This window comes from Lactuca saligna, chromosome 8, assembly GCF_052625555.1.
Source record: "Lactuca saligna cultivar CGN05327 chromosome 8, ASM5262555v1, whole genome shotgun sequence".
Lineage (NCBI taxonomy): Eukaryota > Viridiplantae > Streptophyta > Magnoliopsida > Asterales > Asteraceae > Lactuca > Lactuca saligna.
The window spans coordinates 113,596,950-113,610,650 of NC_136424.1; the positions used below are offsets into that span (position 1 = coordinate 113,596,950).

Consider the following 13,701-nt stretch of genomic DNA (forward strand, 5'->3'; position numbering starts at 1 on the left):
TTTTATGATCGATAACAAGGCCACATATGAAATTTTTTGATGATGTGGACGCCAATGTAGGATACTCGTTGCTGAAGTGGAGGTCCACATAAGATACATTGTAGCACACTTCCTCAAGTTAGCTTCCGTGTCACGTGGTCCCCTTTATACAACAATCAAACCCTAGTCAAGTTCTTCTTTCGTCTTTTATTCTTGAATACAATCCACAATAGCATCATTACATACAGTGGTTTCCACGAGTTGGACCTAGATATTACAACCGACTATGAACTGTTTGCAATGGAGACACAAATGAAGTCGAAAATATGAGGAAGTAGATAAATCAAGAGTTCATGGCAGTTAGAGAGAAGCTATCTTTTGTGAAGAAGTTCAAGATAAGCTTGTGGGTGGTTTTGATTTTTAGGGTGGCTGCGTTTATGGCATAAAGTTGATAGACAACTTTAGAGTTAAGCCTGATTAGACCTTCTGATCTCCTCATCATAAGACCATAGACTTGCATAATGTTCTACCAGGGTACCTTCAATAAGGGACACTGTATGTTGCTTGACTCTCCTATACTTAACCATACTCACTTATATTCCAAATTTATTTTTCACATCTTATCTTAGTATCTAACATTGGATTTATCTTTCTCAAGAACTTATTTAGTGAAATGACTACCAATCCATTTATACTTAACAATTGAACAATGTTTGAAATTTCTAGCACATTTATGATCAATAATAAGAGATTTGGTTTGGAATGATTGCTCTTCACTTATCCATGATGCCTAGAGTCTAAAGGTATAATCACCACCACAACACTTAACCAAGAGTCTTTTACTACCATTTTTTATAACACAATTGATACCCATTGACAATATCATAATTGCAAAGCATGTGCTTCAGTTGTTTAGGATTAGTAAATCTCATACCTAGTGCATGAAATCGCTTCTTCCATGGTACACCTTCATTGGACCTTGTTTTAACATCAACATTTGGGATATTAACATCTAAATCATCATCCACAAAATTATTAAATGAATCAACACTTGTGTCAGCCTCATTTTGATTTTTCCGCGTTACCCCTCCATATGTAATTCCTTCCATGTTTCTCTTGTTCATTGGAGGGATAAAGTTGGATAGGTCAAGATCATCCTCCATTTCTCCTGACATATCCGATACATCTGAATGGTATTCCTTGTAACAAACAGATTCATTAGACAATACATGTAGATTAGTAACAAAATGGTCCATGTACATCGACACTTGGACTTCACACTGATAAATAGTGTTAACGAACTCAACATATTTAAGTTCATTAGAAATTAATCTTAAACCTTCAATGATATTGTGATATTGCATCTGGCATACAATAATACATCTTCAAACACTTCTTTTGTGTAAATCTTTCAAGAAAAGCAACCCATTCTTTAAGGTCCATACATGCAGAATTGACATTCTCGAAAACATGATTTGTACTATCAAAGTAGCAAAATGGTTTGTTGTTGAACACTCATTGAAAATGAAGATCGGTCTTGATATATGTTGCTGTCATGAAGAATGTATAGAAGACAAAAGTTTTCGTTTGAAAGGAACCAAAAGAAAGGAGGTATTTCTAATTTAAATAGATTTGAATTTAATAGATTACACGACAATCTCATTTATTGACATTGCACCAACTTTGCTACTTGGGAGTAGCTTTTGGTGACCGGACAAAAGTCACAACTTACCCGTTGATTTCCTCAATAACGATATTTTAAACTCACAACTATTGAGTACATTACTCTAGAGTACAAAAAAGTGACTATTTAAAACAAACGGGAAAATTTGTATGACTAGATTGACATTTTCCCTATTATATTTATATTGTGCCTTTATTAGTACAAACTGATTTTTTTGGTGGGTGTTAGTCCGTAAAAGGCCGGTCCTCATTGTTATCTTGTTCCCTTGCTGGTAAAGTTGCACAAAGATTGGATTTTATTCGATCGGTTCAGGTTCTGAACAATGAACAATATTCGCTTCGATCCATTTGGATCGGTTTTTATCCAGTTTTAGATGGGAAAAGAAATATCCTTTGCAACCGAATTGCGATGTTTTGGATAATCGGGCTTCTTATGTATATTTTTGCAGAATTAATAGAGGTGGCAATCGTGTCGTGTCGTGTCGAAACACTAAACAGGTTGAAAGTGCTTGACCCTAACCCGACCCATTTAATTAACGTGTCGTGTCGTGTCAACCCGTTTATTTTCGTGTCAAGTTCGTGTCGGGTTTCGGGTTAGGGCTATACTTTGAAATATATCGTGTCATGTGAGGTTAAAAGATTGAGCATGTTAAAAGAGTAGGAGTTGGGTAGGCGGAAAGGAAAAACTAATAGTTTGGAGGTAGAATAGATGAAGTCATAGCATGTTTAGATGACAAAATTAAAAGAGTGGGAGTTGGGGAGGCGGATGAAAAGGTCGCAAGGATGTGAGAGTGGTGAAAGAGACTGGGTAGTTTGGAGAGAGAATGGAAAAACTGAAATTAAGTCTTGATCTAGACGGCTAAGTCATTTCAACATTACAAAACGACTCAATTCGAAGGTTTTCTTTTACTTATGGTTTTGGTTTTGTATCTTTCTAGTTTATTTAAATAATTCAAAAAACTTGCATATAAATAAACGGGTCATTTTCGAGTCATATTCGAGTTGAAATTCTCAACCCTAACCTTACCCGTTTAATTTTCGTGTCGTGTCGTGTCAACCCATTTATTTAAACGGGTTGAAATATCTTACCCAAACCCATTTATTTCGTGTCGGGTTCGTGTCGGGTTTCGTGTCGTGTCAATTTTTGCCACCTCTAAGAATTAATTTCTCCAATAAAATATATATTTGTATTGTGATTGATTTTGAATACAAATTGATAAAAAAGCCATACAAAATCATAAAACCAAGAAATGAAAAACAACTTTTTTTGTCCACTAAGGCTACAGGGAGTCGTGTGGCGAGGAGCTCGACACATCCTATGTAGACTTGACACACACACCGTGCCTCAACCTCGGCAATGAGTGCTCGGCAACACAACTCAACACATCTCCGCCGAGTCTTTGATCACCTATGTTTGGCTACTTTTTTATTTTTATTTTTTAAAATTTCCACTCTATAAATACAAAGTGTGGTAAACAATCCCTTCTAAATTGGCAACATTTTTATATAGTATGACAAATATGATGTGGTGTCTACATAACATAAAAGTAAGTAACAATTGATATCACTCCCTCTAGCCTAATCTATCGGTCTTCAGCTTTTTAATCTTCTTTTTCGTTGGAAGTTGGCTAATTTGTCAATATCTTATATTATTAAGACTACGTATGAAAGACTAGCTTTGATGAAATTAACCGGTAATTTAGCTACGAATTGCAAAATAAATTGTGAGAGTTGTAAAATGACAAAAAAGACTTAATGATAATGAATAATGATTCAATATTATATGATAAATATGTAATATATTTCATTAAACTTATAAAAAAAAACAGTAATAACAGTTATATCAATTGTCAACCAATAATATTGTTTACTAGATATATACCAATAAAATTTGAAAATTTCAATCAGAAAACACGTCCAATAAGTGGAAAATACTAAGACATGATATAATAGGGTAATTGTTTTTTTTTTTCAAATCTTAAAATAACCTATAACAAGGTGGTAGTGTTGATGAGTGTGATAAGTTCTTCCACAAAATCGCACATAACAACTTGTTTTGATACGTTCGCCTGCTTATTTGCGATAGTAACAATTCCTTTATCGATTTCATGCTGACCTACAATCACCATCCACGGGATCCGAAACTGTTTAGCAATATCAAAATGTTTACTCAGCCTCTTACTCACAATATAGTCTGCTTTCAGTTTCGCAGCCCAACACATGTCCACTAACTCAATTGCCAATGACTTGTCATCCCCCAATACGCTCACCAATATTTCCGTTTCAACCCCCCGGATTTCCTACACAACACAACATTACAAGGAAAACAACTATACTTTTGGGACCAAAATTGAAAACATATGAAATCCTCAAGGACATAAAATGTAACTTCTTTTTAAGTTTGTTTTTTTTTTACCTGGTTGTCATGTTTCGGGAGTTGCTCCATTATAGTGAGGATGCGATCTATTCCAACACCAAAACCAACTGCTGCCACGTGTTTTGTACCAAACATCCCAATCAGATTGTCAAAACGTCCACCACCAGCAATCGAACAAGCTTCTGTGGGCCCCTCTTTCAAAACAGCTTCAAATATAACTCCTGTGTAATAATCAAGCCCTCTCGCTAAACTCAAATCAAACACCACTTTCTCAATGCATTTTCTCTTCTTCAGATATTCAAACAGCTTCTCCAAATCCTTCAATGCTTCATTTGCTGAATCATTTTTCAGAAACTCGCTTCCTTCGTTTTTGAGTTGTGAGAGTAATTTCAAAGGGTCTCCTTTTAGCACCACATATGCACCAATTTTCTCAACTGTCTCGGCATCTAACCCCTTCTCTTCAATCTAACAAACAACAAAAAAATAAAAGAAAGTTACATATTTGGTCCCTGTAGTTTTCCAAAATGGCAAAATTAGTCCGAATTAAATGGTCCTTGACCCATATAAAATGGGGAGTAAATTAATTTTGCGTACCATTTCGTTTTTAATTTCTTCAAATGATTGTTTGTCTAATTTGTCAATACTTGAACAAATGGTTCGCAATTTGTGATTAGGCACACCACATATTTCCAACATTCCATCTAATAACTTTCGATGATTCATCTTTATCTGCAACAAAAAAAAAGTTACAACAATAAAATGTAGGATATGGATAATCGCTACAGAAAACTTACCATGTAATCACCAATATCGATCTCATTTAACACTTCAATCAAGACTTTAACAACTTCAAAATCAGCTTCTATTGATTCATCACCCGAAATGTTAAAATCACCTTGATAGAATTCACGGAGTCTTACTTTAGATGGATTATCCCTTCTATCCACTCTTCCAATTTGATATGCTTTGTATTTTGTGAGACCATTCATAGCAACATATCTAGCAAATGGAACTGTTAGGTCATACCGAAGAGTTAAAAGCTCTCCACCCTAACAAATCAAACACACACAAAAAAAAAATTATTATAAATTCATAATCACTAACTAATAAATGATATTTGATATGTCACCTGATCATCTAGATGATACATCAACTTTGAATCTTCCCCATATTTTTCTGTTAGAGTTTCTCTTAATTCAAATGAAGGAGTCTCAAGACCCATAGCACCATGCCTCTTGAACACATTGACAATGGTTGTGGATGTTTTCTCTCTTGCAGCCATGTGTTCGTTTGCAAAATCACGAGTTCCCTAAAAAGTTTAAAAGATATGTAAAAAAACAAATATTTAAATGAGAGATGTTTCTATGTAATATGTATTGTATATAACTTGATTCTTATTACCTTTGGGGTCTTGGGAAGTCGTCTTTTCTCATTGCTGTCGACAATTTCTTTAACTTTCTGTAGTAGATGCTCAAAGTCAGGGTCTTTTAAGTTCAATAAAGAGAGGAAACTGTATGCTACTTTCTTTATCAGATCTGAATCATCACTACCAGTTATTTTGTTAGTGATGTCATACAGTAATCTATCCTTTATAAACTGGATCAAAACACTTGTCCCTTTTCCCATAATCATCTTTCTCTTGTCCTTTTTACCAGATTTCGAATTTCCTCCATCAATATCCTTTTGTGCTTTTATAAGCTCATTCCCTTCCAATGATATAAAAGAAACTGCTGCTTCCCAACAAAGGATCTTACTCACAAACTGAGACAAAACATAGATTTCATGCAAGGATTCGGTGTATCTTTTATCCATCTTGAGGACAACAAAATGCATAATGGAGTCTCTCAACTTTTCAAGATCAGGGCAATTATCGTTGAAAATATCAACCAAACAAGGGAATGAATTGTTTTTCATCAAAGCCTCTGTCGGATAAAACTACTCTCACCAAGATCTTGAAGAGCAAAAGCTAGAGGGGAGAAGAGTGTGACCAAATACTCGCTGACACCTCCAGTTAGTAATGGGATAGAATTTAGTTCAATCCGAGTAGAGGTGTTGATTGATTTGCAGAGAGACCTCAAATGCCCATGGATTATGGGAATCTTATTAACTTGGTCAAATTGAAGATCACTGTGTAATTTGGATCCATTTAGCAAAACCTTTAAATCACTAGCGACAGCAGCTCTATCTTTGTCATACAGTACATCACCAGAATCCATGAACAGATTAAAAACACTGCAAGTGTCAGCCTTCAAGGCCTCACAAGACAAGGCAGCAACAGCATCAGCAACTTTGGTTAATGAGGAAGCGGTGTAGTCCAGGAGAGTGGAGATGCCAATAGAAGTAATATCTGTCAAGCAAGCTTTTGAAATATGAATGTCATCATCAAGGTCGAGAGTTAGGGTTTGAGTATTATTATTCAGGATATCGGCAATCTGAGAAGCAGAAGATGAGGAGAAACAACCGGATCCCGATCCGGATCCACCACGTAAGTGCTTGGACAAGAAGACAAGAATGGAAGCTCTGGCTTCCTCAGCGGTAAGAAAATCGGGAAGAGATAGCTGAAATTTATGACCAGAAGGTGGAGACGAAGATAGCTTCGAAAGAGCAGAAGGATCAATCTTGAGGAGGTGAGGATGAGAAGCTATGGAGAATTCAAAGACAGAAGCTGAAGAAAGAGGGGAATCTGTTCCGCCTATCACCAGCACTCGTCTCTCGCCTTCCATATCTGCACCAAACCAGAATCAGTGATTATCTATTGGCAATGAAACCAGATAAAGGTATTCAACTTCTAGTTTTTTCGATGTTAGTGATCAAAGTATTATCATTCATAAAACGTAGTAACTATCGTCGATTTCTGTGGAAAATATTAACGGAAATCTGAGTTGAATATATAATAATCCTCTTCAGCAAAGCAGATAGTTGAGATTGATATATCAGTGACTTCAATTTTCTCGTATTCATCAACGCAGCTATTTTACTTGAACGAAATCAAAATCTTAAAAACTAAATTACCAGTCAATGAATTTTTTTCGGAAGGAATGCTACTGTGATCGACGGTGTTGTGTGTGCTTCGGTGGTGGTGTGTCTCGCCGACGGGAAGAGGAGGGTTTATGACTTTGGCGGGAAGAAAAGGAAGGAAGTGGGGTCCGTATATTACGTTTAGGGTTTTTTGAAATCTTTATATTAAGTTAGTTTGTATTGTAAAAAAAGACAAATGTTAATAATTGGGCTTCGAACCGGCCCTCAACCTTTTTGAACTTGTCGTGGGCCGTACCCCATAACCCAACTTTTTGTTGTTAAAGTCACTGAAAATATATCCTTTGATAATTTCTTTATTCTAACCAAATAAATAATTATTTTAAATTGATTATTATAAAGTATAAAAAAGGAGAAATTATGTGACTTAATTCCGATAAGGGTTTTCTAAAAGTACCCTTTCCTTTTTCAATTCCACCATGATTTTTTGTATTTTGTTGTTTTTTTCTTTTTAGTTTCTTTTTTTTTTTTTTTTTTTTTTTTTTTCATATTTAGTTTTTTTTGTTATTAATTCTTTTTAATTTATTATTTATTTATTCATTTATTATTATTATTATTATTATTATATTTTAATAATATTATTATTAAAATATAAAAAAATATTCAAAAACTGATTTATATAGCCGTTCGAATTTATATTATCGTTCGGATGTTTAAATTTTGTGCGAAATTTATAATAATAATAATAATAATAATAATAATTAAAAAGGAATTAAAAAAACAAAACTAGAAAACAAAAAAAACAACAAAAGACAAAATAATAATAATAATAATGTCAAATCAAATATCAAAATTTTGATTTGATTTATTTTAGGGGGGTAAAAATGATTAAGAGGATACTTATAGCACAATCCTTTATCTTGTCTTTAATCTCGATCTTGGATTCTAGTGTGAAATACAAGCCATGCACTTTGATAGTGTGAATGAATTTCTCAATTTCGCAGCTACTTAGGAGAACTGTTTAAGAAAAAGGAAAAGAGTTATTGTGGTGTTCTATGGCCTTTTATGGTTTATTTGGAAAACATGAAACAATAAAACTTTCAAGACGTTAAATACAAATTCTGCAAAAACTGTTAAAGAGGTTATTACTTAGTCATACGCTTGGTTCAAATATAGAACCTCGAAGGTGTGCTGTAAATGGTTTAACCGGAGTATGTCTCCCTTTTGTTAAATCTCTGTATTATATTCATTTTTATCCTTATTATTACTGTACTTTGCCTGCGTTTTGGTCACTTGCTAATCGTGTGGCCTTTTATATATAATATATTTACCGTTTCCCAAAGAATATTCGTCTTGAATGTTGTCATGGTTGTTCTCTCGAATATGTCATGGTATTTAGTATGATATTTAGTATAGATATATTCATTGTCTTGATATTTGATATATTTTAAAACTTGCCTTCCTTTTAATTTATTTTATTACTAGTATTCATCTATGGTATTATAAATGCTTTGGTATTATAATCGTCTTCGTTTTCATTTTATGATAAACTAGGGAAGAACCCTGCTTTGCGGGATTGGATGCACCAAAGAAAACCAATCCCACATTTCACCCATCTTAAGTTTCAACTATCAAAATGTTGATAAAAAATTAAACATGTAACATACAAAGCAAATCATCTGTATGAGATTTAAATTCATTATTTTTTAAAACAGGGTATAAGTTTACTTTCTAAATACACCAAGTTTAGTGGGTTAATCATCTTTGTTCTTGCCTTTGCTATACCATTTGCCTCTGATTTTGATCCAACCTATCACACAACTCATAACAACATAATGTTCATAATTCACACGCCCATCCTTAACAATACCAATAAAATAATTAATTAATAATTTTAATCTAAGAGAAAATAACATATGAAATTAAAGACAAATACCAGGTTAACATAATGAATGAATTTGTCCATCTATCTAAACCATGAAACTGCATAGTGATACCGAAAATCGGTTCCCATGGCCCACATTATATGGTTTGTCCTTGTTACATCAGCCTGAAATATAATTAGGATTTAGAAAAGACGTAGCTCCTTATTATTTTATATATACCTACATACAAAGTTTCATGTTACACCTTATACCGGAGCCATGGCTGCAGCCACAAAATCATTTACCCGCTCTTGAACATTATAGTCAAACAGAAGAACATCATCCTATTATATTATAGAATTAGTATTACTAGTTAGTAAGAAAAACAAAATAACCCTACAATATATACAAATCAAATATCACACAACATAGTAACAGTGTTTTATGTTTTTACTTGGGGGATCATAATGTCTGGGAAATATACCAGTAAATAACTACAAGTTGCCATTGAGATATATTTTTCAACAGCACGCAATAAATTACTTAAATATGTTATGTTTTGTGTGCACACCTATGAAGATGAACCAAGGGACTTAAAACCTGCCATACAACCTCAAGAGTGTTGTCACTTTTCCTCTTAGACCTATCTTGATAATCCATTCGAGCAAAAAAAAAGAGTCAAATCCCACATGCAAAAAAAAATTATGTAGTAATCGAAAGTTGACCTAATTTAAGTGTGTCCCCCAGTCTTATCTAAAACAATTATAATGAAATTGAATAGAAATATTGTTGGAATAGTGTCTAAGGCTACAACTATATTTGGTAAATACTTGACCCGATTGAGCATGGTCCTTTTGGGTTGCCTTCACCATAGCAACTTGACATGATGATTTATCATGAGAGAAGAAATATTATTAATATATTATGAGGATAATATAAGGAATAATAATATTGTTATTTGATTAATATAAGTCATAAATTAATTAGGAATTAATTTGGTGACTTAAAGAGATTAATTGAATAAAGGGGCAGCAATTGTCAATTGTATGATAGTTGTACTTTGGGCTATAATCCCTTATGGATAAGGGGTGGATGGTTTTGGGGTTTGGAAGGACCTAGAAATCGTCCAAGGCTTATCATTAGGAATATTGGATTGCTTAGGGCCTAAGTTATCCAATTAGGGTTTAAGGGTGAAACCCTAGGAGGCTCACTAGTATAAATAGACCCATGGGGTCAAGGAAATCGAGACTCTTGCCTTTGAAGAAACCCTGGCCGATTTCTTGCCCTCCCCCCTCTCTCTATAATCATCCTCTTGCTAAGTTAGTGTTTCTAAGCCATTAGAGGAATGACATTTGTGACTCTAAGATCCAAGGACAAGAAGATTCAAGCAAGCAATTCAAGGTAATCTTTCAGATCTGATTTCATGTGTTATTATATGAATGTTTTTAATAGATCTATCAATCAAAGACTTGGATAATTGCATGTTCAATTAGAGAAACCTAGATCCAAGCATTAGGGTTTGTGTGTGCACATAGGAATGTTCTTATGGCTAAAACCCATCAGTGGTATCAGAGCCTTGATTGGTTTCTATTGAATTGATGCATTGGTTGCTTGATTGTTGATTGCACAATTCGATTTTTGTCCATCTGCCTGATGAACTCGGTGAGTTCCATAGTGGACTCGGCGAGTCCATTATGGTACTCGGCGAGTTCGAGCGTCAGAAGGAGCTAATTTCGGGATTTCTTGCTGTTTATCTTATGGAAACTTGCCTTTATCTTGATGGGTCAATATAAATGTGATTTTAACATATATTTTAGTATATCCTTGACCTAATTCAAGATAATCACAAATTAATTGAATAATAATTTCCTTATGTGATAATTGATTAATTATTTTAATTAAATTGGTAAATTGTTTTGCAAGAAACATCAAATATGGATAATTGTGAGATTAAATGGTTAATTTAAATTATTTGTTATTTGATCCCTTCTGTTTTGAAAAATTAAAACTAATCCTCAAGTTTTGAAATTTAGTTTTGTGATTAAAAGTTTAATTTGGACAATTTAAATTTCAAACCCTAGAATTTTACAAGTTTAAAATTCAACCCTATACTTTATATGATTACACGCTTAATATATATATATATATATATATATATATATATATATATATATATATATATATATATATATATATATATATATATATATATATAATAAAATGCTAGTCTTACCGTTAGTAGGCCTCATTCACGAAGCCGGTCTATAAGGTGGGTATAAGGTTGCTGCCTATAAAATGACGCTTAATGGGTGTACACTCACACCCACCGCTTGCTTGATCGATGGAGGGTCGTTAGCCGAACGGGTAGGATAGGGCAACTCTATCTCCTCGTTAAAAGTATAATATTAAATACAAAGTAACTACATGTTTTTCAAATTCCCAATCCTAGTTACTTTAGGAAAAGTGAATTGATGCAATCCCATGAAATTACACTTTGCACCCTTGCTAAGAAGTTAGTGGAGCGTATGTGGTTTACCGGCACACTAATTGGTTCTAAGCAAAGGTGGCAAAGGGTGATTCATTGTTTATCATAGTTCGGTGGAGCGTGTGTGGTTTACCGGCACATCGAATAGGTGATTGTTACAATGAAGGCACTGTGTAGATTTGCATGGTTATTTACACCCACTTTGTGATCCTCGGTATCCCAGTCACAAACGAGATGGGCATATCAAGATTTAAACATGCCATTGAAAAGTTCAATGAATCTCATCGAAATCTAGGAATTCTCAATACATTTAGAACTTAAGGTTATGTTTTTATGGTGGAGAATTAGTGAATCGTCATTCACTTACCTTCACATTGTTTGCATGTTGGATTACGGCATCCCTTTTCTAATATGTAAATAGTGTTGTTGGATCCTAGCCTTGATTTCTTTTATTGGGTGATAATTAGGGATTCAAATTCTAATCAATCTTTGTCCTTTCTATTTGTAGATGTCGAACACGAACAACGCTGCTGCTAGCTCATTCACATTGATGAGCCTTTGCCAAAAGGTGACTTTCGATGGAACGGACTTTAGCGAATGGATAAGATTCATTCGCACTATTGCTCACTACGAGGACAAGGAGTATGTCCTCGATGAAAAGCTTGAGAAGATCAATCCAGAAATCGCTACTCCGGCTGAAATCACCGCTTTTGAAACTCATGAGCGTGATGCAACGAAGGTTCATTTCATCATGATAGCCACTATGAACTCCGAATTCCAAAAGTCTTACGAGGACATGTATCCGTACGAAATGCATCAAGACTTATTGGAGAGATATCATCAAAACGCGAGGCAGGAGCGTTATGAGATCTTCACTAACATGATCTCTGCTAAAATGGGACATGGAGAATCTCTAACCGTACACTTGCAAAAGATGCAAAGGTATGTCGATCGTCTTTGCAAGTTGAATGTCGACTTTGGGGAAGATTTGGCTATCGACATGGTACTTCATTCCTTGCCTCCATGTTACAACCAATTTAGGATGACCTACCACATGAACATGGAAGAGGTCACCCTAAGTAAACTCCAAGGTCTCCTAAGGGTTGCTGAGAGCAACCTCAAGGACAAGTCTGTTGCACCAACTCCCAATCCACCCGCTGCTCCTGTTTTGCCTATTGGGCAGGGAAGGGGCAAGAAGAGGAAGGCTCCGTCTAAGAGCTACCGCAAGGGAAATTCCCGAGATGGTTCCTCTTCTAGTGGGACCAAGGTTGAACCTGCTAAACCCAACCCTAACCCGAAGGAGTCAGAGTGCCACCATAGCCACAAAATAGGGCATTGGAAGAGAAGCTGCCCGGAATATCTGCAAGCCATCAAGGAAGGAAAGATCAAGTCGTCTTTCGCATGTATTTACATAATTAAATCTAATGATTCATCTCATGCTATTTCTTGTCCTCGATACTGAGTGTGGTTGCCACATTTGTTCTGAATTGCAGGGACTAAAAAGAAATAAGGATGTGGAGCGTGGAAGAATAAATCTAATCATGGGGAACAGAAGATCGTCGCTTGTGACCAAGATTGGAGTGTATTATCTAGTGCTTAGTAATGGATTATGTTTAGATTTGAATAATTGTTGCTACTCTCCAGAAATGGCAAGAAACATAATTTCGTTTCATGGTTTGTTTAGACAAGGATTTAGATTTTCTTTTAATAATGAGAATGGTTCAATTTATGCTTATCTAAATGGTGTCTTATATTTTGAAGCAATGTCATGTAATGGAATTTATGAAACTGTTATGATTGTAGATAACCTAGGAAATGATGTTTATACATGGATTCTTCCAATAGTATGGATAGAGCATCCTTGTGGCATTGTTGTCTTGGACATGTCAACAAGAAGCGCATAGCCCAACTCCAAAAGGATGGAGTGTTGGAGTCATTCAACCTTATGGAAGAAGACACATGCGAATCTTGTTTACTTGGAAAGATGACCAAGTTACCCTTCACTAGCACATGTGAAAGGGGTGAGGGTTTATTGGACCTCATACATACCGATGTATGTGGACCCTTTAGATCAACCACAAAGGATGGGAACCGCTTCTATGTGACTTTTACCGATGACTATAGTAGATATGGGTATATTTACTTAATCAAGCAAAAGTCAGAAACGTTTGAAAAGTTCAAAGAATTCAAAAATGAAGTGGAGAATCAATTGGGCAGGAAAATCAAGATGCTTCGATCCGATCAAGGAGAAGAGTACCTAAGTCTTGAATTCCACAACTATCTCAAAGAATGCGGAATAGTTTCGCAATTGACGCCACCTAGGACACCGCAGTTGA

General features: G+C 34.9%; 1 pseudogene across 1 annotated transcript; it reads right to left on the bottom strand.

Moving 5' to 3' along the window:
- Positions 1-3,583: 3,583 nt before the first annotated feature.
- On the bottom strand, positions 3,584-7,175 carry LOC145011779 (histidine--tRNA ligase, cytoplasmic-like; annotated as a pseudogene). Its single transcript, XR_013664248.1, has 7 exons — positions 7,052-7,175; positions 5,441-6,764; positions 5,169-5,348; positions 4,834-5,088; positions 4,634-4,768; positions 4,079-4,504; positions 3,584-3,962 (listed from the first exon to the last, which is right to left on the bottom strand). The product of XR_013664248.1 is annotated as a histidine--tRNA ligase, cytoplasmic-like (transcript).
- Positions 7,176-13,701: the final 6,526 nt, after the last annotated feature.